Raw genomic sequence first — 23,943 nt, 5'->3', positions numbered from 1 at the left:
GTAATCTTCTTATTAGATTCTTGCTTCCCATATAGATTTTGCAAATAGGACAAGAATGTGTGGATCAGCTACATAACTATCTGGTCATGGTAAGTATAGATCTAGTGGTTAATTAACAAACAGGCGTCTTAGGTTTCTGTATATGGATTTGGTCAAAGGGAGTCAGGCTCCCAAGCCCAGACACTTCTGGATGGCCTAACGATTGCATTTCTGAGCCTAAAAAGCCATGTATCATCCCCTGGAAAGCAGCACAACACACGGCCATGATATGAAGTTGGACTGGGTGACAACAGTCCTCCCCTCGGTCACACTTCCCTGATCCACTGCCCTCCTACAAATCCAGCACAGATTTCTACACACAACTGAAGCAGGAAAAACAATCATCTTCTCTTTTATCTAACCAGAGAGTACGGACCAATAGTGAAATGAATACATCTGTGGCCACTTGTTATACGGTGCCGTGTAAGTCCATAAATGCCATACACCTGCAAATTAGGGTGGCATTTGTAAAAGACTGATAACCGCTGACCCTGACCAGGGCAAAGAAATAGGAAATGTCTTCTGGTCATAAAAGGATAAGGAAATGAACTTGCCATCCCAGTACGATAAGATTAATGATTTGGTAACAAGTTTAGAGCTAAGCAGGAAGGCAGCCAAAATCCCAGTTGGGCTCCACCTCCACGATCGACGCTGTGCAACTAAATCTTTCTAGAGTTGTCACGATATATGCATGACATTGAATAGTGTGTTCTTGATATATAAGAATAAGCAAATCTATCTCCCGCTCTCCTTTCAAATATACTCACTGGGGCTTGTTCTGCTTCTCCTGCATAAAAATGGAAGCAGGCCCTCTGGCTTTTCTAATTATTGTCAGGTAATGCAAGGTCCCCTGGTCAGTTTTGAATATTTCGCATCTCATGTAATGGGTCACACTTTGAACTTCATGTGAAGCCGGGGCCTCTCCTCCTGTTGCCCAGCTCTGCCTTATTGCCAGATGTTATCAGCTTCTCTCCTCCTCCCACTTTGGGCTTTTACTCCTCCACCTCTTTTTCACTACCTGTGTTTCTTATGTTTCCGGGAAAATTATCACTTTCACTGTTATGGTTAACTAGCTGGCACTCTTTGAAATTGCCAGACGATCAAAGTTTTATCTCTCCCTAGAGAATACATTTGTGAGTTCTTGGAAGACCACTGATCAGTCAAGGTCCTAGCAGAAAATAACATTTGCCCCAGATGGTTCAAACAAAGAGAATTAAATGAAGGGCCTGTTTATAGAGGAGCTCTCAGGGTTAATGGAACACAGAAGGGATGATGTCACAGGTTGGTAACAGTGGGAAGCCATTAGCACTCCAGGTAGGAGAAGGCAAGGGAAGGGAACAGGAGCATCAGAGTCCAGGCAGGACTAAGATTGCAAAAGAGGAGCCGCCTGGCCATAGTATAGTCCTGGAAGAATGTAAATGTTGCCAAAGACACAATGCCAATGCAAGGAGGCAGTGGGAAGAAACGCCTAGAACTCCCTCCTCTTTCTTGCTCAGTGGTTTCCTGCCAGTGCTTCTATTGGCCAAACCCAACTGGTAGCTAGCCAGCCAAGGAGCTCAAGTGATAGAGTTCTCAAGGGGTAGCCTCTGGGGAGACTACTAGATCTAGGGGGACAAACAGAACACATCCCCATTGCTGGGGATCTCTCCCCTCCATGTCTCCGGATGAAGGCAAGTGCATCTCGATTGTGATGAGTTGCCTACTCTTTCCTAACCCTCTGGAAATAAATTCTGCAATGTTATCACTTCCCTATGTGGAGGGCCACAGAAAACACACACGCATCCTTTACATATCATACTTACTATTTAATATTCAACATGTGTTATTTAACATCCTATTATGTATAATATTTACTAGTCACTAAACTACTTGGAGCCAGGTGCTGTGCGAAGGTGCCCTGCGTGAGTTCTCTTTAAGCCTCACAAAAGCTCATCAAGGCAGGTATTATTAACTTTGACTAAAGAGAATGATTGGGGAAGAGAGGACCAGGAGAGGCCAACCCAGAGTGGTCAAGTGACTTAAGCCACAAAACTATCTTTCTGTACCAAGTTGCCAGCAACTGAGCTTGGCTCTGAGATCTGAGGTTTCCACTGGGAACTGCCTTGCGTCAAGCTGGCTAAAGAAACCAAATCCCACGTGTCCTCTCCTTCCTAATTGCTGGCTCTTGCTTTTAGCTCATTGGCTGTTTTATTGGGAGTCCTTTAAGAAACGACTGCCCTTCTGGTTCTCCCCTGAGGAAGGGTTCTTTCAGGTGTTAAGATCTAATTTAAAGGGCATCTCTCTAGGGGTATGAACAACATATGATACAGTTATTTCGTTCTGGAAAATTCTGAAATGGTAATGTGCAGCTTTTGCCAAGAGATTGGTTTTCATTACACTCCATCTTCTTTCTAGATCAGATCTTTAGGGGAGCTGAATTCAGCTCTGTGGGAACCCTCTGGGGCCAGCCCAGGACTGAGCACAGCCTGTGTTTCCACCTACAAGTGTGCTCCCTTGGGACTGTTCTGAGCGTGGAGTGAAGATACCTGGCAACTCTCTTTTGGTATCTTAACTTAACGAGGGTGTGCTCAGCAGGGGCATGGCAGCCTTACTTTGACTGCCATGTGTTCATAAGGAACCTCCTAGGAAATTCAGGGAGTGCAGGCCTACTGTGAGGTGCGGTTAAACCCAGCGGATCCTTTCCCAGGTACCACTCTCTAAGGAGCCTCTCTGTCTCTTTTTTTCTAGTAAGTCTTATAGAGTTTCACTCTGAGTATTATTAAACACTAATTGAAGCTTTTTTTTTTTTTTTAAGAAAAGCTGCAAACACTTTATTTGATTTAATAAATAAAATAGTTCCTTTCAGTAAAGGCAATATTTTTTCCTAAAATTTAGTTTTACGGAGATGTAATTTACATACAATAAAATTCACCCATTTTAAGTGCATATTTTGGTAAGTTTTGACAAATGTAGACAGCCTATAATCATGACCCCAAACAAGATATAGAACATTCCATCGACCCAAAAAGTGACTCATGCCAGTTTGCAGTCATTCCCCTCCCCAGGCGACCATGATCTATTTTCTACCACGATGAATTCAGAAATAGATATTCGTCTTTCACTCAGCACGCTTTTGAGATTTATCACTGTCTTAGCATGTAGCAGCAGTCTGTTCCATCTTACTGACAAGTAATACTTCTTTGTAGGGAATGGAATTGGTTTTTGTGATTTTTTTTTTTAAATATTACAGTTTGTTTATCCATCCATCAGTTGCCGGACATTTGGATTATTTCCAGTTTTTGCTATGGTGAATAAACCTGCTATGAACATCTGAGATTCTGAATGGACAAACGTTTTCATATCTCTTGGGAAAATATCTAGCAAGATTGCTGGGATGTATGGTAAGTGTATTTTAACTTTATTTTTTTAAACTACAACAGTTTTTCAGGGTAGCAGTTGCATTGGGTCCTTGCCAAAAATTAGTATTGCATTTATTGAATTTTATCAATCTAGCAGTTTGTAGTATTATTTTCCTATGGTTTTAATTTTCATTTCTCTGCTGAATAATGAATGATGTTCAGTATCTTTTCAAGTGCTTATTCGCCAGTTTTTAAGAATTCTTCAGTGAAATGTCAGTTTTAATATTTTGTCCATTTTTAATTGCATTGTGTCTCTTATCCAATTGTAAAGTATATATTTTAGATGAAAGTTTTTTATAAGAGATGAATTTTGCAAATATTTTCCCTATGTGGCTTGTCACTCATTTTCTTAACGCTGTCTTTGGAAAAGAAGGAATTTTTCATTTTGACAGAGTACAGTTTATTAACTTTTCTTTTATGATCATGCTTTTGTTCCCTACCTAAGAAAACACTGCCTAACTCAACATCACAAAGATTTTCTCCTTTATTCAGCTAGAAATGTTACAGTTTGGGCTCTTACGTTTATATCTATGATGCATTTCAAGTTAATTCTTATAAATTGTGTGAGGTAAAGATCAAGTTTCTTTTTTTTCATACGTGTATATTTGCATGCAGATCCAGCTTTCCTGAGTTGAACTTTGGCACCTTTGTTAAAAATCAGTGGCCAGAGAGGAGGGTATAGCTCAGTGGTAGGGTGCGTGTTAGCATGCACAAGGTCCTGGGTTTAAGCCCCAGTACCTCCATTAAGAAATAAATAAACAAGTAAGCAAATCTGACTACCTCCCCACAACACAAGCAGACAAAAAAGTGCAAAAAATCAACTATACTTCAGTTAAAAAATTTTTTCTAAATCAGTGGCCATATATGTGTGGGTCTATTTCTGAACTTGATATTCTGTTCAATTGCTATCATTAGACAAATATTACACTGTCTTGATTTACTGACGGTGTATTGTAAGCCTTAAAATCAGGAAGTGCAAGTCTTCCGAGTTTGTCCTGCTTTTATCCTAGCTGACCTTGGCTATTCTAGGTCCTTTCTATTTCCCTATAAATTTGAGAAGCAGCTGATTATTATCTACAAAAAAGCTGTGGGGATTTTGATTGGGATTTCATTCAATCAACAGATAATCTGAGGGGGTGGGATTAACATTTTAAGAATATCGAGTCTACCAACCCCTATACATCTCTTAAATAGATCTTACACTTTTCTCAGCACTGTTTTATAGTTTTCAGTGTACAGGTCTTACACTTACTTCATTAAATTCATCCCTAAGATTTCATATTTTTGATGACATTTTTAAAAACATATTGATTTTTAATTTTGGCTTTCAATTGCTGTGTGCTATAATTTAGAAATACAGTTTATTTTTTATTATTTATCTTACATCCTACAGTCTTGGTAATTCATTTATTAGTTCTAGTAGCTTTTTCGTATTTTCTTTAGGAATTCCTATGTAGACAGGTTGTTTGTGATGTTTTTACTTCCTCTATTCCAATCTTTTTATCTTTTATTCCTTTTTCTGGCTTTATTAAACTAGGACTTCCAATACAGTACTGAATAAAAGTAGTAGGACTGGATATCTGTCTTAGTTAATTGGGCTGCTACACCAAAATTCCATCAGCTGGATGGCTTATCAACCACAGAAACTTATTTCTCACAGTTCTGGAGGCTGGGAGTCCTAGATCACTGCACCAGCATGGTCGGGTTCTGGGGAGAGCCCACTATCAGGCTGCATGTGGCTGGCTTCTTGTGTCTTCACGTGGTAGAAAGAAAGAGAAAGCAAGCTCTCTCCTGACTCTTGTAAGGACACTAATCCCATTCATGAGGGCTCTGCACTCATGACCTCATCTTATCCTAGTTACCTTCCAAAGGCCTCACCTTCTAATATCATTACACTGAAGGGTATGAATGAATGATTCTGGGGGGGACACAAACATTCAGTCCATAACAGCATCCTTGCCTTGTTCACAGCCTCAGTCTTTCATCATTAAGTATAAAGTTAGTTATAATTTTTTGTAGATATTCTTTATCAAATTAACGAAACCCCCTTCTTTTTGTAGTTTGCTGAAATTTTTCATGCACGAATGTTGAATTTTGTGAAATGCTTTTTCTGTATGTATTGAGATGCTGTAACTTTTTAAACTTTTATTCTGTTCATGCAATGAATTACATTGATTTTTTTTTAATGTTAAACCAACAACATTTCATTCCTAGATAAATTACACATGGTTATGATGTATTATCCTCTTGTATGTATTTCTTGATTCAGTTTCCTAATAATTTAGTTCTGGGTTTTGTGTCTCTGTTCATGAGAGATACTAGTCCATGGTTTCCATTTCTTGAGATGATCATGTCAGGTTTTGTTATCAGGGTTTTCTCAAAAAACATTCTGGAAGTGTTACCTCTTCCTTTTTTCTCAGAGTTGTGTAAGATTGGTATTATTCCTTTTTAAAATTTTTGACAGACTCACAAGTGAAATCATTTGAGCCTGAGTTTTTTTCTTGAGGTTTTTTAAATTACAAATATAAATATTTTATCAGTTTTAGGTTTATACAGATTTTCTATTTCTTCTTGTATTGGTTTTGGTAAGTTAGGTTTTTCCAAGAATTTGGATATTTTATCTAAGCTGTCAGATTTGTTGGCATAAAGCTCATTATAATATTCCTTTATTATCCTTCCCACCTGCAAATTTCCATTCATTTCTATTGCGTGAAAGTTTAAGCCTCACTTTCTATCTGTAAAAGTCTTTTCCAATCCCAACACCACTTTTCTCCAAGCAGGATTTTTTTTTTTTTCTCAGCTGTTGATATAATAACTTCTTTTCACATTCAGTCACATTTGGTTTACTTTTTGGAGTTCTCAATAGAATGTCATTTGAAAAACAATTTTCACTACTAAAAATGGAAGGGAAACTTTCAAAATAACTTTTATGGACCAATCCTGAAAGTAAAACTGTCAGTGTACCTTATCCCTGAGAAACTGTATAGGTGAGTTCAAAGATTCCTTGGGAACGCCAGACCACACTGATGCGCTGCACAAGTCTGCTTCCCTGAATCATGTACGGTATCACAGGGGAAGCAATGGCAAAGGAAGGAAGAAGAATGTCAAGGATACAACATATCTTTGCAGAGGCTAATGTGGACCAGTAGGTCATATATAGCTACAGACCAAATAAAAGTTCTCTAAAGCAGAAGTGATCTTTAATTGCCTCAAAGACTGCAAAACCAGAGGCCTGGCATTCTTAGAGCAATAAAATAGCCTTGATGTCAGCTAATTCAACCCCCTCACTTTACAGATGAGGAAACTAAGCCACCACCTAACTGATAACACAGCTGAGCCCAGAGTTGAGGTTTCCTGATTCCAAGGACATTCCATTGCCCATGACAGCCTCGCTGTCTTTCAGTCATCGTCAAGAAAACAAACAGGCCCCAGTGTGCAGGTGACAAGACCCAAAAGAGTCTAAAGAGTGCTGTGAAGAAGGAAATATGAACATTGGGGTCTAAGGGAACTTTGTTCAAATTACTAGACCTTCTGCTATGGTCTGAACATTTGTCCCCACAATATTCGTATGTTGGAACCTAATCCCCAGGGTGATCATATGAGGAGACGGGGCCTCTGGGAGGTGACTAGGTCATGAAAACATAGCCCTTAGGAAGGAGATTAGAGCCCTTTTAAAAGAAGCAGCAGACGGAAAGGTCCCTAGCCCTTCTGCCATATGAAGTTAAAGCAAAAAGATGGCTGTCTAGGAAGTGGGCCACACATTACTGGACGACCCTGCAACTTTCCAGCCACCAGATCTGCCAGTGCTGTGATCTTGGACTCCCGAGCCCTAGGACTGTAAGGAACAAATGTTTGTGGTTGATAAGCTACCCAGTCTGTGGTATCTCATCACAGCAGCCTGAACAAACTGACACCTTTCTTGTCTCAGTTAATTTATCTATGAAAAGGGGCCTAAACCTTCCCTCAAATGGCTATTTTGAAGATATTTTAAAAATGTAATAATGCATATAAGATCTCTATCACTACGTCTGGAACATAGTAGGCATAAAATGAACGCTAGTACCTCCCTTTCCTCAGTCACACCAGCATATAAGTTGGATTCAAGGCCAAACAACAACATCTAGAAAAAAAATAATAAGCACCAATAGCTGAGAGACAATGAAATACATGAGCACTGTCATTGGTAGACTTGGTGGGATCAAGGCAGGCTGGGCCAGTCCTTCACACTGCCAGCTGCCCAGAAAGTGAAGAGAAATGCATGTGAGTGAAGAACTCTGCTCCAAGCTCTGTGCCGAGGACAGGTGCAGGCCAGTGCGTGGTCAGGCCCTCAGGATGGCTGTTCTCTTGCTCTCTTTACATCCTCTGCTTGACCAGTGCCTGCTTCACCTACACCCGACTCACCTGACTGACCTTCCTACAGACTTGCCCCCGCCCCAGCTGCTGACTGTTCTTACCAAAGGGGCAGTGAGGGGCGTGCCCCTCTGTTGGTTTCCCCAGTAACCAATGAGCCAACCTGATGTCAATTCCCCCTATAACTAGTAACCTCCCCCCTTTCCTGAGAGAAGCCTGCCAGCCCGCTCCGCCCGCCGTCACCCGCGCATGGTGGGGAGCCGCTGGAGGACCTTGCTTGTAAGATCCCCTTATGCGTTAAACCACTGATGTCTCCGTCGCCGACTCTGGGCTGTTTCTTTGGTATTGAGCTTGGGTAAGTGCAGGCCTTGCAGGCCTGTGTGGTGCAGCCCAACAACTGGCAGAGCAGCCAGGGGATGGAGGAAACTCCAATGAGTGCTGAGATGTTGAGAAAAAGAGCGGGGAACGGAAAGTCGCAGGGCAGTCCACTTATGTGGGGCCCCAAAGTTCCAGAGGTGATCCCAAAAGTTGCAAGGGAAACCCGGGGCGGCCGTCCACTAGTGTGTGGGGCCCTGTGGTGACTGGCTGTCCTTGATGAATGGGGGCCACCAAGAGAGTGGAGAACAATGAAGGCCCCTGATGGCTCTGCTATGGTATCAAAGTGAGCCTTTTGTAGTTGGTTAAGCTAGCTTTCTAGAAGGAATTGGTATTTCTTCCCGTGCCTTTGAGATGTAAATGATCAACCTGGGTTCTCAGGAACTTTGCTCTAATTGTGTGTGATCTCTAAGAGTGAAGGGAAAAGAGGGGCCTTTTTAAACTCTCTAGGAATAACTATGTTTGAGGAATGTCTATCTAAAATAGTCTCTCCAGATTTTGGTAACTTGAAACTACGTTAAATGAAGAGAATTCATTGACTATCTGGGTCATTTCCAATAGGATAAAATATTGGAACATTAACTGCTGGGCGAATCTAAATTTACCCACCTTTGCCTTCTTAGGAGAGGAAGACTAAAGCATAAGTTTTCCAATCAGGAAATGCTGGTGTGACAAACAGTTCACAATTACTTGCTTTTTGGTTTTTGTCAGAGATTAAGGATTTTAAGGGTTAAGATTACAATCAGTCATAATTCTAGGGGTCGTAGCCAAGGTTCTTTATCGATTCAATTCTAATCAGGTGTTTAACCGTGACTTTCAAAGTCTTTTGACATGTATACACAGTTATTGTTGTACTCTGATGCTTTTGCAAAAGTTTCATCTTCAAGAAGATTCATTCAAGAAGGACCTTTTGACAAGTATAGGTCTGATAAATTTTAGATCTTATCACTGAACTGGGTAAGAAATTAAAGAATCCTAATGGAAAACCTGATAGCTTTATAAAAAAGTTAACAAAAGGACTGGTTACTGTGTGAACTGGTGAATATGGTATAAATTGTATGGCTTTTGTCTGGAATGGTTTTGATCTGTATTTTCCAGGTTTAGGAAAGCCCTTCCCTCAAATTAATGTTGACATAGCAATTTGGTAAACTACACCCATGCGTAGAGTTGAAGCATTTTCCTTTTCTCTCTGCCTGGGCCCTCCAAAAACTGGAGACTCTTGGGTTCCAAGCAGCCTTATCAGGGAAATGGGAAAGACTTGTCTCCTGACATGTGCAGGAACCTCAATATTCTGGGGACCTCTAGAAGGGAGAAATCCACCAAGGTGAAGCCTGATGGCAGGCCTTTGGCATGGCTTTCCTGGCCTTGAGAGGCCTTTTGGGAATTCAATCTGTGACTCCTTCTGAGGAGTTCCACCACAGCCAGTTTGGAAAAGCTTACATGGTCAATTGACCAGACATTTTGCAAACAAATTTGTCTTGATTTGGCCATGTTTGATGGAGATGAGGGTAATTTTAGGGAGAAAAATATGATATTTCAGTAGCCGTTAAATTCTCCTTCTGCTAATTAAGGTCTGTATTTATGAAAATTATTGTGTTAGCCTTGACGTTCAGGATGGAAAAAATTCTTAATGGAGTTGTCATAGAGTGTAACTACTTATAATGTATAACACTGCTTGGTTTAAGTCTGTTACTAAAAGCACATGTACAATGCTTGTGTAACAACTGATATATGTGTATAGCCTCTAAAATGTATCTACGTGTAATTGGTAACATGTATAGCCTCTAAAATGTTTCCCAGTCAACATACCTCTGAACCTGTTGACAATATCTGATTCATTTTCCCCCAACATGGATAACTAGGCAAATATAAAGGAGGCTTAGCACCAAGGGACATGATCTGGACCTAGGGTAGACAGCTGAACCACCCCAGCTTCACGGGACAAATATTTTGATCATCAGTGCTTTCTATTGAAAGGTTTGCAATCAAAAGGGGAAATGATGGGAAAAATCTGTACATATTGAGGTACGGGGAAGTCATTCTAGCTTATACAAGGTTTAACTTACATTTTACTTAATAGAGTGGCCTGTTCCGTGGCCTACTGAACATGCATGGTACATCTGCTTTGGCCTTGAGGAGGGGAATGCATTTGATAATCAAAACGGAGTAGCTGTGGTTCAGACATCCCAGGTAAAACTAGGGTCCATTGTAAATGTAATTTTAGACATGTTCCTATATGACTGAAAACTTGAGTTTTCCGAACTGTATTGCAGACCAGGACAAAAACCGCAAGTGGCTGTGGTATTATCTCAGAATGCTGCTACTACTTGTGTTTTGCTTCATTGTCATGATTGCCCCTGTGCGGTGCCTGTTAGATGTCTTACATTTTACCTCTAGCCTGAGCAGAGGACATCTGTTCAAGGATTGAGCAGCAATACTGTCCTCACTGAGAAATGAGTGTCATTTCTGGGTCTATAGTGAGATGCCATCGTTTCTTCTCTGGGCCTCATGAAAAACTGACCTGGCGAATGTGACTACGTGGGGACGACTGACAATGAGAGGGAAAGACTTTCACCACCTTCCTGTCCCACATGCCAGTACATCAGAAGGACCCCCATGGGTAAACTTTACTGCCCATGAGCCCCCTGGGCTATGCTGTGTGGAATAGAACAGGCTGGCTTCTGGACACACAAGTGCAACTAGTGAATTAACTGGATTTTTGTTTGAAAAGACCTAATGCGTCCACCTCTGATGGTGCTCAATGTAACATGGGGTGACAGACCTGTACTGTGACTGCTGGTTCCTGGCTGGACCAACAGAATGTTTCCTTTACAGCCAGGCCTTCCCCTCCCCATGGGGGTGGCTCTGGACTGTAAAAACCAGTGGTGGCCTTACCTTCCTTATAACTGGACAGGATGCTGCCACGACTGACTACCTTTCCATTGACCCAGTAAGCTCCTGGCTCAAATTTACCCACATCCTGGCAAATGACTATTCTCAGCATACTAGGTATCTTACTCTTGATACTCCTTGGTTGCTGTTGTCTGTACTGTATTTGTGTGCTTGGTTGCAATGCCCCTCTACATACCTGACCCCAGGAATTTCACAGAAGAGGGGTGGACTAAGATGTTATGGGTATTGCTAAGTATGTAGGGGTGGAGAGTATGGTCAGGCCAATCAAACGGTTGTTCCTTTGCCCTCTGTACATCCCCTGCTCGACCAGTGCCTGCTTCACCTACACCCTATTCACAGGACTGACCTTCCTACTTCCTTGCCCCTGCCCCAGCTGGGTGGTGAGGGGGCGTGCCCCTCTGCTGGTTTCCCTGGTAAGCAATGAGCCAACCTGATGTCAATTCTCCCTATAACTGATACCCTCCCCCTGACACCAAGAGCAAAGACTGCTGCCATGTTTTGCCTGCCATCCCCCATGCACAGTGGGGTGTCGCTCCAGGACCTTGCTTTAGACATGTAAGATCACCCAACCATTAAACCATTGATGTCTCTGTCGCCGACTGCAGGCTCTTTCTTCAGTCTTGAAGCTGGGCAAGTATAGGCCTTGCAGGCCTGCGGGGGGAAGGCAACACCAGGCCCAGCCTACACATCTTTCCTACTAGCTTCCCAACTCATCTCCCAAGGGCAGGATCAGTCCTCTTCTAGTTCCCAAAGCCAATCTGGACTTGGGGCCAGATGTGCTCAGATGACTCCAACTGCATATCTGTCTGCCAGTCTACTTCTGACCTATTGCCCAGGTCTCGATGTCTAGGCTTCTGCTTGCTCCTATCCAATTCCTTGCCCCACTGACCTGGTTTCTACTTTTCCCTGGCTTCCTTGTCATTCTGCCATACACACCTGACAGGAAACCCACTTGGTTCCTCTGTAGTCAAAAATTACAATGGCAGCCTGGCACATAAGTGTTTCCCAAAAAAGGCTATGCCTATGTTATCCATTCTGTCCTTTACTATGCCTGAATGATCCAAGGGAAGAGACTGCTGGCCTGTCAGATTCTTTCCTGGGAACTTTGAGAATTTAACCAGAGACAGAAAGTGGTGAGAGCTGAGTCATCTCTGGCAATGTTCAGGAGAGAAACCCACAAGCTGTCTTCTATCTGAAGACCCTGTTACCCCCCCTTCCTGAGAGTTGGCTGTCTAGCTCTGCCTTCGGTCGTAAGCTTCCAAAATAAATCTAACTTTTGCTTAAGTGATAGAAGATCTGTTTCTGGTTCTTGCATCCATATGAACCTTATCTGGTGCAGATCTCAACTGTTGACTGCTTATCTGAACTCAGTGTGTCATGCTCCTCGTTCAGAACCTCTCTTCCAATCAACTCACCCAACCAAGCCAACTCTTAAAGCATAATAACACACACTGATATTTAACATTGATATTTGTCCCAAGTTCTCCATAGGATAATTTTTTGGAACTTTTCCCAGTAATATTGGAATTTGGTTGTATTTATTTATTTGCCCATATATCTGTCCATCCATCCATCTACTGCACACTAGGCACTGTCTATGGTCCTAGGGTTACAGAAATGTAGCATGCAGAATCCCTGCTTTTCAACATTATAGACCAGGTAACTGCCACCCCTATAAATAACCTCAGTACAATGGGCTGAGAGCTATAATGGGGGTACCAATATGAAGCAGTGAGAGCACTGACGTGGGAGCAAATGACAGTCTTCAGAGAGAGGATCAGGAAGTTTCCACAAAGTAGCTAACGTTTAAAGTGAGTTTGGGAGAATAAAGATGAATTCACAAGGGAAGAATGGTAGTAATGTTTTAAGAAAACACTGCAAGAATGATAATTTGTTAACTATTCAACCTTGCAACCTTGTTTCAGGGATTCACCCTACAGATGTATTGGTACATGTAACAGATGACTTGAGTATAAGATTTAACCATTGCAGCAGTGTTTGTAAGAGACTGGAAAAAATCCACATGTAAATTAATTAGCACTGATTAAAAAAATATGGTATATTCGTTTGATAGAAGACTATGCAACTATAAAAAAGAATGAGGAAGCTATTTACCAATATGAAAGATCTCTGACATACAATGCTAAGTGAAAAAGCAATGTTTAGAACAATACTGCCTTTTGTTTTAAATGGGGTAAAATGAGAATATATATGTTCATATTTGTCCACATGTATATTAAAAAGCTATACAAGTTGTGTACATCTGACAAAAGTGGTAACCACTGGGTGTGGGGCAGTGGGACCTGAAAAGGTAGTGAAACACGTGAGAGTGAGACTTTATACTGAACGTTTTAAAAAATTTTGAACTATTTGAAAATATTATCTATTCAAAAATATAAATGAATTTTCAAAGAATGCATTGCAAGGAAATAACCAAAGTTAGACACAGGGCTCAGAAGACAACACAGTTTTTTGTTTTTGTTTTAATTGCTCTGAGTCAGAAACCAGCTGGCAAAAGAAAGCAAGGAGAGAATATTTCGCTTCACCTCCCTCTGATGTGGGTAGTAATACTCTAACAGCTAACTGTTCACAGCAACTGCATGATGTGAGAAGAGGCACTTTAGAAACACAAACGTGAGTACAGATTTATGACTTGTGTGAATGTAAAATGTTGTGGACAGGAAAACCTACTGCACAGATTTGGAAGCAGAACTTTTATTCCTTCTTCTGTGGGTGTATTCATTCAATTTAGACAACATTCCTTCTGCCTTACTCCTGAAAGGATGTGAATGAAGTCTTTTCATTTAAAACACTTTGGGGAAGGGAGTCGAGGAGGGAACAAATAAAACTGCATACCCCATAGTCATCTTTCAATATAAAAAATCCACTGATACTTTGAATTTTAGAAATCTCCCTTGTGGAGAATATAAGATACAAGGCTGAAAAGTTTTGACTTACCCCAGGCAATGGGCCAGTGAATGTCGTTGAACAGGCCTTTTAATTTTTTGTCCTATTCTTTCAAGACTGAATGTTCTCCTCTTTAAATGAAAAAGAACAATAATTTTTCTTAGACATTTCATACCATCTGATTATTATAAAATTCATCCAGATGCTCAAAGGAAAGAAGGTATAATTAAGTAAAATCAGTGTCTTTCAAATTAGTGTCTTCCGACATTTACCATTACCTGAGGGTTAGGTCCTCAAGGCAATAGTTGCAAAAATTGTTTTCAATTAACCAAAGGACGACCAGATTCGAGAGGATTGGGTCATTCTACCAAAACTCAGAAGAGTCTTGGTCTTTGTAGACAGCTATCGTTTCTCTCTGCCAATTATTACCTTCCTTCCTTTGGGGTACTGTACTTCTCCCTTCCACTTGCCAACTCTGATTTTCATCCTGGTGGAGCTGTCAAATCACAGTATTTAATCCTGTCGCCACAGGGTGATCTAAATCCAGTCAAATGTAGTAGCTCATTCCTCTCACCACAGCCATTGGTTAAAAGGCATGGGGGAATGGACACTACCTGGTGGACATGTGTTCTAAGCTGGGTTAATCATCCTCTTGAGTAGTTGCTATTTGGAGGGAGGTGAAAGGGGGCTTTGCCTTTCTGATCACAAAAGCTGGAAAGATACAAATATGGGACAGCAGGCAGCCATATAAATGATACATGCACATTATAAAATTTGGAAGTTTCCTCAAAAAATTTTAGAAGCCATTTTAGGTTATTGGTATTGAATGATTAAAACATTTTAGTGCTATAATTTTGATTTTCAATTAAAAAAAGGAAATAAACATAGGGCAGTTAAACTTTTGAGATAATGATGTACACAGGACAATTCATCAAATTAGGACAGAACAGTACAGACTAGAGTGGGAAAGACTTCACAGAACGGAGTGATTTTAGTTGACCCTTAAGTGATCTGAGTGAACAGAGGAAAACAGGGACCACATTTTGTGCAGAAAAAGAAGCAGGCTAGAAGGTCAGCCTGACAGGAGCAAGAGCAATTGTCAGCAGGCAGTTAAGTGGGCCAAAACAACGTGAGTCACCTCTGAGAGTCTTCAGACTAAAGGAGGAGAAGGACCAGCATTAAGTTGAGGTCAGAGGTACTAGAAAAAAGGACTCTTCTGGCCTGAGGTAGAGGAGAGGCAGAGGAGGAAGGCTGGAGTAGGGAAGCCTGCCGGCAGACATCCCTGCACTAAGCCATGGTGACATGCTGAACTGCCTCCTGTTTACCTAAACTTTCCATGTGCTCCCACACCCTCCAACAGCCCGTGACCATGGCCACAGCTAGTTAGACCAGACGTGGAGAAAGGACAGGACCAGCTGAATGTTGACCAACGGCCTATCACAGTCTGGTCTGCTGGGCTTCCCCAAAACAGGAAAACTGGGACAGTGCTTTCTGCCTCTGCCTTTTGCTCTCTCTCTCAAAAGATCCAGGATGAAGTTTCTCGCAGCTCCGTGAGCTGATCTGAAAGGTTATGAAGCAGACTGCAGGCCAGGCATAGGGGTGCCAGATAAAATAAAAAATAGGTAAATTAGAATTTCAGATCAACAAAAACAACAGCATTTTTTTAGCGTAAGTATATCCCAGATAGTGTATGGGACATACTTATACTCAAAAGTTATTCAAATATAACTCGACATCCTGCATTTTTCACTCGCTAAATCTGGCAACCTTATCAGGTCCGTTATGCAGCAGGTGAATACGAAGCATGTGGAGCAAAGCAGTGTAAATCTCTTCTTTTCTGCCCTAAGGAAAAAGGCAGTCTGACTGTCTTGGTGCTGGGAGACTCTGCCCTGATGCTGCAGGTGTGTCTCCTGGCCTCTCTTCACTGGAGCAAGCAGAGAGCACTTACTGTTCCTTCCTGAGAATCTTTGCTGCTTGGTCTCCCCTACCAGACACACACTGTGCTACAAGTGAGGTATCTATAGGTGTTCATCACCCAGGGTTAGGCTGTCACTGCGTTGGAATTTATTCTTTATTCTACTACACAATAGCAAAAGCTTTCCAGACTAGGTCTTCAAAAGGAAGGAGTCTAATATAAATGTTCCCTCTCTTCCTCCTTCCTCAACCTCTCTCCAGCTAATGCAGCCTCTCTTTGAACCCCCTAGTCAGGTGCCCCCATGCCTGCCCACTCCCTCAGGAAACCCCTGCTCTCCCTGTAGGAAGAGGACAGTCCTCTCTGTCTTTTGCAGGGACTTGCAAACTGGAGCACCTGAGAGACTGTGCTTTGCTTAGTCACTGCCGCCTCTGGGAGGTTGAGGTTAATCCCCAGTGTTTGACATACTTGACTTCTTCAGAAATGTGCCTAAAAAGCAGGAAACACTCTCCAAGGTGAGTTGTTTTTTTCTCAGCTACAAGGTCTAATCATATACAGGGAAAAGAGAGGCTTCCTGAAAATGACATTGGTTTGACATGTTGCAAAAGAGTAATTGTGTTGAGAAGGAATTGCTTTCTTTTCTTCTGCTCGCTGGGCCTAGCTTACATGACCAGAGGTGTACGTGGCTCTCTTTACCATCCCGGGGGCGGGGGGGTACCAACTCTTATAAATTCTTCCCTATCATAAATCTCCTGACTTCCAATCTAGCAAGAAGGGGACTTTCTCCCGACAATTTAGCAGTCTACATAAGGGGCAGTGAGAACCACCTGGTAGAGAGGAAAGGCATGGAGGGGAAGTGCACAATAAAAACCAAAAAGCCATGGAAGAAAATGTAGTGTTTACTCCTACTATCAGATCCCACGGACACTTTAGTTCATGTTTCGGACTTCCATAAGACCTCTCTATATTCCTAGAGATAAGCACAACAATCACCTTTATATAAGAAGAGGTCAGCAAACTTCTTTTTTTTTTTAATGATAATTACATATTCTTTATTTTTTTATTGAGGTATAATTGACATAAAACTTTGTATTAGTGTCAGATGTATGACATAATGATTAAATACTTGTATGTATTGTGAAATGATCACACAGTAAGTCTAGTTAACATTGGTAAAGGCCAGATAATAGACATTTCAGGCTTTTCAGGCTGTCGGGTCTCTTGCAACCACTCAGCTCTGCTGTGGTACTGCAAGAACAGCCATAGACCATATGAAATTGAGTAAACATGACTGTGTTCCAATAAAGCTTTATTTACAAAAATCAGTGGCAATACCATTCTCTAATAAAAGGAACAAGGCTTTCTTGGAGAAATGGCTGATTCAAAGCATTGGGCAGGAGATATATAGGTCAGAAACATCTTGTTGCACCAGAAAGTAAAGACGTGCTCAGAAAATAAGAGGACAGGGAGGATGTGAAAGGGACACAGGAACCAATCTGAAAGAGCTCCCAGTAACCAAAGTTGGAACAATTTGAACAATAAAATAAATACGGAGTTTTAAAATGTAGATTTTATTATTATTCATTTATGGTGAAGGCTAGCAGATCAAGAGATGACTGCCTGTTTAAAGATGGTTTGTTACTCACAGTTCCTAAGAAGAGGGGCACACCACACTGCAGAGGGCCACACAAGGAAGCACCAGGGTTGATCAGGGGGCAGAGGGAGCAAGGGTACCTGGACCTGGTTAATTAGGGCGAAGGAACAGTAGCCCTGAGCTTGAGAACCCAACAGAGGAGGCTGTGGGGATGCGGGCTCTGGATGGGGTGGTTTACATTTGGAAGGCACACTCAAAGGAGAACACTGTCTCTAGGAATTGGCTATCCCTGGGAGGGGCAACCCCTCCAGGCTCAGCAAGAACCCAGACGTCAAAGCATCCAAAGCACGTGGTTAATACAGTAGTAATGGATGATAACCCAAAGCATAAAATAAATATCCATGAGTCTATACTGATATAAATAAAAGATTAACTATTTAAATAAATGGAGAAGAGACAACTCTCCCCTACAGGATTTCAAGTAATTTATGTAACTGCTCCCTACTCCAGGAGATGAAACTTAATTCCCACTCTTCCCCTGCCCCCCACCCCCCACCCCCCAGCCATGAGTATGAGCTTAGTGACTTGCTTCTAGGGTATGGAAAGAAGGAAAAAGGTAACTTTACAGTGGAAAGATGCTTTTCTTCTGACATGAGGGGAAAATCTAATATCAGAGAGTTATTTCATTGCCTGATCCTACAGCTTCTAACCTTCAATCATTTTATACCATTTCCAGGATCTTTTCTGCTTACATCAGTGAATGTGTCTTATAGAGGTGGTAGGTGAACTTAAGCAATGAAAGTTGGTTGCCTCATCTTTGGATGATGCCAGACTCACATCGTGGAAGTCAAACAATGTTCTGGTGCAAGCCTCCCTCCAAAAAACGACAGCTTCTCCCAAATCTCTCCACATCCACAGTCCTTATAATCAAAAGGGACCAGAATATTTTCTGATTTTTTTCTCTGATTCTGTGTTTTCTACCAGCAGAATTTCTCACTCTCTTTGCTAATTCAAAATTTTAAAATCCCTTACAATAAATTCAGCACTGTTCTTGGAAAAAGCTAATTGCCTAATTTGTATTTATCAGTGGAATTGAGATGGAGGTGGTGGGAGAACAAAAAAAAACATAGGTACCCTAAATCAATTAGTTGGAGACAATTTAGAGAATTTTTTAAAAAGTCATTATGCAAATACATATCTATTAACAGTTATTCAATCTTGAAAAGGATCATTGCTTAGAATGGAAGATGACACTCAGTTCAGGCTTTCTACCTCCGATGTTAAAATTCCTTATAATTAACGTCAGGCCTTTGAATGGTTATGAATCTTACTTCTCACTAAAGAGCTGTTATTATTTTTCTACCAACCGCCTTTATGACCAAGGGGATTTCAGCTGTCTTTCCCATCACACCATTCCCTTTCCATCCTTCTGTAGCTCCTTTCTTTGGCAGAGGGAAACTCCCACGTGGTCCCCTGGCTTCAGGAAAGCAATACCTGAATACCAAGCTCATAACTGAAAAGTGATTCCAAAGGGTGCAATAGCATTTAGTTCTCTTTGAATCAGTCATTTTTGGAAACAGTGCTGTTCAAGTAGATGACTCTTCATGCATTTTATTGTTGAAGCTGAGCGCCCCTAAAACCCGGTTCCCTCACTGAGTTTATGATTAATCTCTCTATCCAAACCTTTATTCCCTTTCTTGTCCCCAGTGACTTCAATCCTTTGCTAACTGAACAACCATCAACCAGAGTCGGATAACCGGAACTGCTGTTGTCGATGACGATGACGTCGTTAATGTACTAAGACTGCTATTACAGAATATCATCCTTAATGTATGAACTCAGGTTGTTTCCCCAGAGCTGGATGAGCTAACATCCTGAGCCATGGACCACCTGGCCAGAGAATTGTAAACCAAAGACATCCCGACTCCCAAAACTATGGTTAAGAAATGTTATAAGACATTAATTAATTCCAGCCTCTTTGTTCTTCCCCTTTGAAAAAGCCTCTAACTCAGTGATCAAGCTGGGGTGGATCTAAGGCTTGCCTCCTGCTCCCTTGCTTGGCGCTCTGCAATAAACTCTGTCCTTCCTTCAGCACAGCCCAGTGTCAGCAGATTGGCTTTGCTTTGAGTCAGGTGAGCGGATCAGTAACATTATCATCATACATGATTCTCATCCCTACCCCAGCAAACCCTTCTCTTTTTAAGATGTATCCCTGCATGTCGTGCTGGCTTAAGCACCAGGGCTTTGCTCCACTGAGGGTCTCCTCTGGGTGCTGCGACTCCCGTGGCTCTCTTTTCTCCCACTTCTGTACCCTCCTTTCCCTCTCTCTTGACAATCTCATGTTTTATTACGGCTTTATCTACCATCTTCCCAAATAACTCTACAAATCTACTTCCCTCACCCTGTTCACTCTCATTGATGTTCAGTTTTTTTCTCCCGAACAACATCTCCACCAGCCTTCAAATTTCCCATGTTCAACAGTAAAGCACTCTGCATATAGACCTGGATTTGCATCCTAACTCTACGACATCAAATCCACCACTGAAGCTTCCTCAGCCTCAAATTCTTAACTGGGGAAAATAAAAATATCTACCTTATACAATTACTCTGAATGTTACCATTTCTCTCCCATCCATTTGCTTCTCCTTCCACTGTTCCCTATGTCAGAAATATTCTCACCATCTTCCTAGCTATCTAGGCTTGAAATCTTTGGACTACCCTTCCTTGTGTCTCTCATATTCCTTTTTCCTCTATGTTTCTCTCATTAATCCTTTTCTGTAATCATAGAACTTCTATTGCCTCTTGGCTGGACTCTGGCAAATGTTTTCCTAATTTTTTTTCCTGCTTCTTGTCTCTCTGGCCAGGCCCCCTGTAAGGCGTGGCTCTGTTCACATCACTTCCTGTATTAGTTATCCATTGCTGTATAACAAATTCCTAAAATGTGGCAGCTTAAATATTTACTATCTCACACAGTTTCTGTGGTTCAGGAATCTGGGAACACATGAGCTCGGTGGTTGCAGCTCAGAGCCTCTCCGAAGGCTGTAGTCAGGTGTTGGCAGGACTGCAGTTACCTTAGGCTTGACTGGGGCTGGAGGGGCTGCTTCCAAGTTGGCTCCCCCGCGTACCTGACAGGTTAGTGCTGATGGCTGGTAAGAGGCCTCTTCTCAGTTCCTCACCACATCAGCCTCTCCACAGTAACGTCTGAGCGTCCTCATGACATACAGCTAGCATCTCCCAGGGGAGTAATCTAAGTGCGTACAAAAGAATAATTTTTAAATAGAATTCTTAATTGAGGCCAGATGACAGATATTCATCAGCAAAATGACCTCCTGTAAGATTACTCATTGCTGCATTAATTGTACAAGCAAAAGACTACAAATAACCCCAATGTATTTCAAAAGAGGACTAAGGGGATTGGACATACATACTGTAGGAGAATTAGGATGCTTCATATTAATATGAAAGGAGGTCCAAGATATAAGTTTACATAGAAAACATGAGTCATAGAGTATAAACAGCATGTATAATGTGCAAAATACATTTGTGTATACATAGGTATGTGTGCATGTGTGTACTTACATACGTGTACATATGATTTCTCTGGAAAGATACACAAGCAACTGCTAACTGGAGGTTATGGTTGCCTCCAGAAATCTAGGAAGGGGCTCTACATGGGTGGGGGGACAAAAGAAAGGGTCACTTTCACTGCATGATATTTATATCTAATTTTTTCTTCCAGGTTTATTGAGATATAATTGGCATACAGCACTGTATAAGTTTAAAGGGTAAAGCACAATGATTTGACTTACATACATCAGGAACTTATTACCACAATAAATGTAATGAACATCCATCATTTCACACACATACAAAATAAAAGAATATATTTTTTCCTCATGATGAAAACTCTTAGGATTTACTCTCTTATCAAATTTCATATATAATATACAGCAGCACAATTACATTAATCATGTAATCACGTTGCACATCACATCCTCAGTACTCATTTATCTTATTACTGTTAAGTTTGTACCTTCTGATCGTCTTCATCCAATTCCCCCTCTCCCACACCCTGCCCCTGGTAACCACAAAACTTACCTCCTTTTCTACGAGTTTGTTTTTTGAAGTATAACTGACTTACAACACTATGTTAGTTCCTGGTACACAATATAGTGATTCAATATTTCTGTGCATTACAAGATGATCACCATAGTTACCATCTGTCCCCATACAAACATATTACATTATTATCGACTATACTGGAATATAGTTGATAATAATATAGTTGATATTTCTACCTTTTAAATGATGTGCTTATTCAAAAATTATTTTTAAAAATCTAGACAAAGTGTACACTTGGAGGGAAAAAAAAAACCGAAGCCAGAGAAGAAGAATAAAATAAATGACTTATCTGTAGGAAAGATTTAGACATCAGCAAGAACTGGATGGAAACACAGCTTGGGCAGTCAACACTGAAATGGTGGGAAACACACAGTTTCAATCCCAGGGGAGACTCCCAGGTGCCTGTGTCTAACTGTGAGAAAGGAGGTTTTGGGGCAGAGGTAGAAGTACTTTGGAAAACAAACTGAAGGAAGTTCACATGTGGAATTTCATAAATTGTGAGCCAGTTGGATTTCAGAGATACAATAGATGAGATCACAAACAAGTGGGCCATAGGCCAGATGCTTATGTGTGTTTGAATACTGTCTTTAAATTTTACATGAACTGTTAAAAGATAAACTAGGATATATTAACATTTTTTAGAGTCTATTTGAGAAAAAAATCAATCAGGCAGTGACAGAAGTGGTTAGGAGAGCTCCACTGACTAGAGCTGGGAGAGGCAGAAGCAATTATTGATTGGTTATGGCTTAAAGCCTAGTTGGCTGTTTGTGATTGGTTGTCTTTAGCCTTTTGATTTCATAACCTTGAGGCCTTTACAGACTTAGACTTCAGTTTGCTTAGGTAGGCTGCCACGGCATTAGAGCCACTTCAATCTAATGTCCTCCTTGTTTAATTAATTTAACAAAATTAACTGCCCATATTTGAAGATCAGATTTCACGTTGTTGTTGTTGTTTTTAAAAAAGAGCTAAATATCTGACTTCTTCAGAAATGCTGGAGGCTCTGGCAGACAAGTGCCACATTTCTCCCTGGCAGTCATGGTAGCTTTGTAGACAGAGGCTGGTACTCCCCAGTTTGCCACAGTTCCCACCAGCAAGCCAGTTTTCATCACCTGCTGGGCCCACGTAAACATCTCAGGTGAGGAAGCTAATGTTCAGAGGCCAACTTTGAGAGCTCACATCTCCCTATTCCTACTTCCTAGCCAAGACCTAGATAACACCTGATTACTACTCAGAATCCTGACTGTAAACTAATGCCACCACCTCAGCCTAGTGGTTGCTTCCAATATCCACAACTGGGAAAACTTTTTTTTTCCTCCCTGAGGAATCATACAAAGCTCATCCAGAATTACAAGGACTGTATCTATCCTGGGATCTTAGGCTCTTTCTACCTCCTTTCTGTGGTTGTCTGGCCCTAGAACTCGCATTTTCTGCCAAATTTGCCCCAGGTCCAGAAGCTGACTTTGCCATAGCCTTGTTGGGGAGGAAAAACTTCCTCTATGCTCTTATATTATCATTGGGGGCCTGTGAATTAAACTGACAAAAGACGGGTTACCAAGAAAAAAGATAGATTTTAATTTATGAACGTGTGATGTTTGGGGGACTTCACAAAAATCTAAGGAGGGCAGTTAGAATTTGGGCTTATATACCATCTTAGCAGGGTAAGGGGCAGGGGAGATGGGCACTTACAGGAAAACAAATGACTTCTTAATAGGGGAAGGGGAGAAATGGCACTTATGGGAAAACAAATGACCTTCAGGAAAGATAAATTAATCCTTACAAAAACAGATGGGAGATACAGCTTTGTGACAATGTCCGCATGGGTGTGGTGCCCACTTCTAGTCAATTTTCTCTGGTTGCAGGAGGGGATTTATGACAATTGAATTCTGCAGGGAGGTTCTGCATTTAGGTAGATTAATGGAGTTCAGGGGAAAAAAGCCTATTCTCAAATGCCTTCAGTTCAATTAATTTTTATGCTGCAGTGGCTATTCTGGAGCCCTTCAGCCTTGTTCCAGGGAGGGGCTGCTGTTGATGAGACTCAAGAGAGGACTGCTGGTGCTCATCACTGATCTTTCTTTGCCCACCGACCCCGCAATCCACACCTCACAATGAACCACCTTCGCATGCTGTGCTCATTCTGGTCCGCTTCCCACTGCTGCTCAAGAACCATTGCGGTCTCCATTCCTGAAGCCAGTGTTAATAAATTGCCATATATGTGAGAGTTCTTCCACCTGAAATGTGACCGCACTCTCTGGAGTGAGAGCTCCCCCTATTGAGAGATTTGGACCAAGGCTTACAGGCCCTGGGAAGACTATTAGTCCTTAGGTTGCGAGAAT

General features: G+C 41.5%; 1 long non-coding RNA gene across 1 annotated transcript in view; it reads right to left on the bottom strand.

Moving 5' to 3' along the window:
• Positions 1–23,943, bottom strand: part of LOC116663100 — a 46,568-nt gene that overhangs the window by 20,494 nt on the left and 2,131 nt on the right. The window contains exons 2-3 of the long non-coding RNA XR_004319153.1: positions 20,614–20,735; positions 14,034–14,113 (exon numbers count right to left, since the gene is read on the bottom strand). This is a non-coding gene — a long non-coding RNA (uncharacterized LOC116663100). The remainder of the gene's footprint in view (positions 1–14,033; positions 14,114–20,613; positions 20,736–23,943) is intronic.

Source organism: Camelus ferus, chromosome 4 (genome assembly GCF_009834535.1).
Source record: "Camelus ferus isolate YT-003-E chromosome 4, BCGSAC_Cfer_1.0, whole genome shotgun sequence".
NCBI lineage: Eukaryota > Metazoa > Chordata > Mammalia > Artiodactyla > Camelidae > Camelus > Camelus ferus.
This window is presented reverse-complemented; position numbering and strand designations above follow the sequence as displayed.